The following is a 6,000-nucleotide window of genomic DNA, read 5'->3' as shown; positions in this document are numbered from 1 at the left end:
ATATATATATATATGCATACAATGGAATATTAGCCATAAAAAAGAAAGAAATAATGCCATCTGCATCAACATGGATGGACCTAGAGATGATCATTCTTTATAGAATTTTGTTTTCTGTCAAACATCAACATGAATCAGCCATAGGTATACATATGCTGCTCCCTCTTGAACCTCCCTCCCATCTCCTTCTCTTCCCTGCCCCTCTAGGTTGATACAGAGCCCCTGTTTGAGTTCCCTGAGACATACAGCAAATTCCCATTGGCCATCTATTTTACATATGGTAACATAATTTTCCATGTTACTCTCTCCATACATCTCACCCTCTCCTCCCTTCTCCCCATGTCCATAACGCTGTTCTCTATGTCTGTTTCTCCATTGCTGCCCCACAAATAAATTCATTGGTATCATCTTTCTAGATTCCATATATATGCATCAGTGTATACAATATTAATATTTCTCTTTCTGACTTATTTCTCTCTGTATAATAGGGTCTAGGTTCTTCCACCACATTAGAACTGATTCAAATGCGTTCCTTTTTATGGCTGAGTAATATTTCATTGTGTATATGTACTACAGCTTCGTTACCCATTCATCTGTCGATGGACATCTAGGTTGCTTCCGTGTCCTAGCTATTGTGAACAGTGCTGCAATGAACATTGGGGTACGTGTGTCTTTTTCAATTTTGGTGTCCTCAGGGTATTTGCCTGGGAGTGGGATTGCTGGGTCATATGGTGGTTTTATTCCTAGTTTTTAAAGGAATCTCCATACCGTCTTCCCTAGTGGCTGTGTCAATTTGCATTCCTACCAACAGTGCAGGAGGTGTCCCTTTTCTCCACACCCTCTCCAGCATTTATTGTTTGTAGACTTTTTGATGATGGCCATTCTGACCGGTGTGAGGTGATATCTCATTGTAGTTTTGATTTGCATTTCTCTAGTAATGAGTGATGCTGAGCATCTTTTCATGTGTTTGTTAGCCATCTGTATGTGTTCTTTGGAGAAGTGTCCATTTAGGTCTTTCCCCCACTTTTTGATTGGGTTGTTTGTTTCTCTGGTATTGACTTGTATGAGCTGATTGTATATTTTGGAAATTAATCCTTTGTCAGTTGTTTCATTTGCTATTATCTTTTCCCATTCTGAGCATTGTCTTTTCACCTTGTTTGTAGTTTCCTTTGCTGTGGAAAAGCTTTTAAGTTTAATTAGGTCCCACTTGTTTATTTTTGTCTTTATTTCCATTAGTCTAGGAGGTGGGTCATGGAGGCTCTTGCTTTGATTTATGTCCTCGGGTGTTCTGCCTATGTTTTCCTCTAAGAGTTTTATAGTTTCTGGTCTTGCATTTAGGTCTTTAATCCATCTTGAGTTTATCTTTGTGTATGGTGTTTAGGAAGTGTTCTAATTTCATTCTTTTACATGTTGATTGCTACAACATCTTAAGCAGTTTTCAAACTTAGAAAATTTAACTTTGAGGCGATACAATTATTTACTGAAGGCACTCATTCAAAATGCACGTGTCCCCAAACTGTTCTTTGTCCCTATATTTTTAATTCTGCTTCCAATCAAAGAACATGCATTGCATTCAGTTTTTGTGTCTCTTTAGTGTCCTTTAAACTAGAACAATTTCCCAGACATGTTTTGATCATGTGTGACATGACCTTTCACTGTTTAGTATGATGCTGATGGTGGGCTTGTCATATATGGCCTTTATTATGTTGAAGTATGTTCCTTCTATACCCAACTTGTTCAGCTTTTTTATCCTGAAGTGATGTATTTTGCCAAATGCTTTTTCTTCATATATCAAAGTGATCATATGATTCTAATTTTTCACTTTTTAATGTGGTATATCACACTTATTGATTTAAATAGGTTGAACCACCCTCGCCTCTCAGGGATAATTCTCACTTGGTCATAGTATATACTTCTTTTCATGTGCTGTTGAGTTTGGCCTGCTATTTTGTTAAGAATTTCAGTGACATCAGTGACATTAGTCTATAGTTTTCTTGTAGTGTCTTTCTCTGACCTTGGTATCAGATAACACTGGCCTTGTGAAATGAGTTCAGAAGTATTCCATCATTTTTAATTTTCTGGAAGAGTTTGAGAAAGACTGGCATTAATTCTTCCATAAATGATGGGTAGAATGCACAACTGAAACCACCTGGTCTTGGCCTTTTCTTTGCTGAGAGTTGTTTTTGCCTTCACTGATTTGATCTCCTTACTCATAATTGGTCTGTTCGTATTTTCTATTTCTACATGATTCAGTCTTGGTAAATTGCATGTTTCTAGGAATTTATCCACTCCTAGATTTCCAATTTGATGGTGTATAGCTGTTCATAATTGTCTCTCACAATCCTTTGTATTTCTGTGGTGTCATTGTAATGTCTCCTCTTTCATATCTGATTTAATTTGTTTGAACTCTTTTTTTCTGAGTTAATCTAGTAACAAGTTTGTCAATTTTGTTTATCATTTCAAAAAGCCAGCTCTTATTTTCATTGATCTTTTCTATTCATTCTCTGGTCTCCATTTCAATTTTTTTTTCTTCTCTGATCTTTGTTATTTCCTTCTATCTCTAACTTTGAACCTAGCTGTTTTTCTTCATTTTTTTTCTCTTATTCCACAAGGTTGTTTATTTGGTAGCTTTCTTGTTTCATTCTTTAAAAAAAATTTTCATTCCCATTTATTTATTTTTGGCCAAGCTTGGTCTCCATTGATGTGCAGCCTTTTCTCCAGTAGCGGCAAATGGGGACTACTATCTAGTTGCGGTGTGCAGGCCCCCAGTTGCAGTGGCTTCTCCTGTTGTGGAGCACAGGCTCTAGGTGCCCAGACTCAGTAGTTGCAGCTCCCGGGCTCTAGAGCAGAGACTCATAGTTGTAGTGCACAGGCTTAGTTGCTCTGCAGCTTGTGGGATCCTCCCAGATCAGGGAGTGAACCTGTGTATCCTGCATTGACAATCAGATTCTTTTCCACTGAGTCACCAGCGAAGCCCTCTTTTTGTTTGTTAATGTATTCACTTATCACTATAAACTTCTTTCTTAGAACTGCTTTCGTAGTACATTGTGGTTCCGTTCTCATCTGTTTCGAGATATTTTTAAATATACAATTTTACTTCTTCTTTGACCCATCAGTTGTGCAGAAGTGTGCTATTTAATATCCAGATATTTGTGACTTTTCCAGCTTTGTTCCTGTTATTGATTTCTAGTTTCACGCCATTGTAGTCGCAAAAGATACTTCATGTGGTTTCAATCTTCTAAATTTAATTAGAGATGTTTCATGAGATACCGTATGATCCATCCTGGAAGATGGTCCATTTGCCCTTGAGAAGAATCTGTTCTGCTGCTGTGAGATGGAATGTTGTATAAGTCTGTTAAGTCCATCTGATCTACAGTATGGTTCAAGCCCAGTTCCTTTTTCCTTTTGTTGACCTCGTGTGGATAATCTATCCATTGTGAAAGTGGAATATTCAATTCCTCTACTATTGTCGTGTTGTTACTTATTTAGCCCATCAGATCTGTCAGTATTTGCTCAATATACACAGGTGTTCCAATGGTGAGTGGGTATATATTAATATTCACAATTCTTGTATCATCTCGATGAATTGACACCCTTTATCATTAGACAATGACTTTCTTTGTCTCAAATTACCATTTTTGGCTTAAAACCTATTTTGTCTGATATCGGTATGGCTATTCCTGCTCTCTTTTGTTTACCACTTTCATGGAATACCTTTCACCATGCCTTCACTTTGAGCATATGTATGACCTTAAACCTGAAGTGAGTCTCTTGTAGGCAGCAGTGCAGTTAAGCACTGTTTTTCAGTGTTTTTTTTTTTTTTTTTTTAAATCAATCCATCCACTCTATTCCTTTTGCTGGAGAACTAAATCCAGTTACATTTAGAGTAATTATCGATAGATAAGGTTTTAATACTTAATGTCCCTATCCCTGTGGGGACCTAATTAAAATTAAAAGCTTCTGCACAACTCAGGAAACTATAAGCAAGGTGAAACGACAGCCTTCAGAATGAGAGAAAATAATAGCACATGAAGCAACGGACAAAGAATGAGTCTCAAAAATATACAAGCAACACCTGAAGCTCAATTCCAGAAAAATAAAAGACCCACTCAAAAAGTGGGCCAAGAACTAAACAGGCATTTCTCCAATGAAGACATACAGATGACTAACAAACACATGAAAACATGCTCAACAGCACTCATTATCAGAGAAATGCAACAAAACCACAATGAGGTACCATTTCACGCCAGTCAGAATGGCAGCTATCCAAAAGTGTACAAGCAATAAATGCTGGAGAGGGTGTGCAGAAAAGGGAACCCTCTTCCACTGTTGGTGGGAATGCAAACTAGTGCAGGCACTATGGAGAACTGTGTGTACATTCCTTAAAAACTAAATAGAACTGCCATATGACCCAGCAATTCCACTGCTGGGCATACACACTGAGGAAACCAGAATTGAAAGAGACATGTGTACCCCAATATTCACCGCAACACTGTTTTTAATAGCCAGGACATGGAAATAACCTAGAGGTCCATCAGCAGACGAATGGATAAGAAACCTGTGGTACATATTCACAATGGAATATTACTAAAACATTAAAAAGAATACATTTGAATCAGTTCTAGTGAGGTAGATGAAACTGGAGCCTGTTATACAGAGTGAGGTAGGCCCGAAAGAAAAACACCAATACAGTAAACTAATGCATATATAGGGAATTTAGAAAGATGGTAATGGTAACACTGTATGCGAGACAGCAAAATCGACACAGATGTATTGAACAGTCCTTTGGACTCTGTGGGAGAGGGCGAGGGAGGGATGATATGGGAGAACGGCATTGAAACATGTAAATTATCATATCTGAAATGAATCCCTAGTCCAGGTTTGATGCATGATACAGGATGCTTGGGGCTCGTGCGTTGGGATGGGGAGGGACGTGGGAGGGGATTCAGGATGGGGAACACATGTACACCCATGGCGTATTCAAGTCAATGTATGGCAAAACAAATGAAATGTTGTAAAGTAAAATTAATTAATTAATTAATTTAAAAAAAGGTGAATCATCATTGTAAAAGTCAGGCTGGCAGATACCTCAAGAGGACTAGGGAGGAAGAAGTGATGGGCTTGGAACAAAAGGGGGGTTCAAACCTACAGGTCTGTTCTTCATCTGCATCTGAGCAGGACTTACCAGGCCTTCAGTATTGCACAAGCACAAGGGCACCAAGCACAACACAGTCATTCAAACACTGGGACAGCACAGGGACTGGGATAGTTACCCAGGGATAGTCAAGGTGGAAAATCTGGCAGCCCCAGTGTGCCCGGCCGGATCTGGCCAATGCAGGTGAGACCTACCTCACATTAAGTCAGCTGAGTAGCAGCCTTTATTGCATCTGCAAGCATAACCAACTGTTACCACGCAAAGGAAAATACAAGCCAACTGCAGGGATTAGTACTTGGACATTTTGGGGCAAGATTACCGTGCTCACCACCCGAGGTTCCCTCTTCAAGACTCATCTACTCTACCTTCTTTGTTTGTGCCAATCTCCTTCAAGAGTCCAGAAAGAGAGGTAGACCTGGGGCTGGTACTGGTGGGGTGTGGGTGTGATGGGGAGGGAGCATCTTCCCAGGTGTTGGACAGGTAGCAGAATCAGGCAGGATGGGGCCTAGGGCTCTCCAAAGCAGCTGTCACTGTCTCCCAGGCTGGAGAAGGGGCATGAGGGGGAAAGGCAACAGGGGTGCACTGAATGAGGCCGGGCTTCTGCATTCCTCCTACCCCCTGGGGCCCAGATGGATTTCATTAACCTGTGCCTCAGGCCCTGCCACAGATTTTCCACTGGAACTGGAAGGCTTGGGGCTGAGCCAAGGCCTGTGATGTCTATGTTTCCAGCAACATTATAGTGAGGTAGTTGGTCTGAACTGTGTGCTCAGAGGAGGGAAGGGAGCCTGGTAAAAAGTGAACGAGGGGTTGTGTTCACGCCCTCGCACCTCCACTTCCATGAGCTT

Source organism: Cervus elaphus, chromosome X, assembly GCF_910594005.1.
Source record: "Cervus elaphus chromosome X, mCerEla1.1, whole genome shotgun sequence".
In the NCBI taxonomy this organism is placed as follows: Eukaryota; Metazoa; Chordata; class Mammalia; order Artiodactyla; family Cervidae; genus Cervus; species Cervus elaphus.
This window is presented reverse-complemented; position numbering follows the sequence as displayed.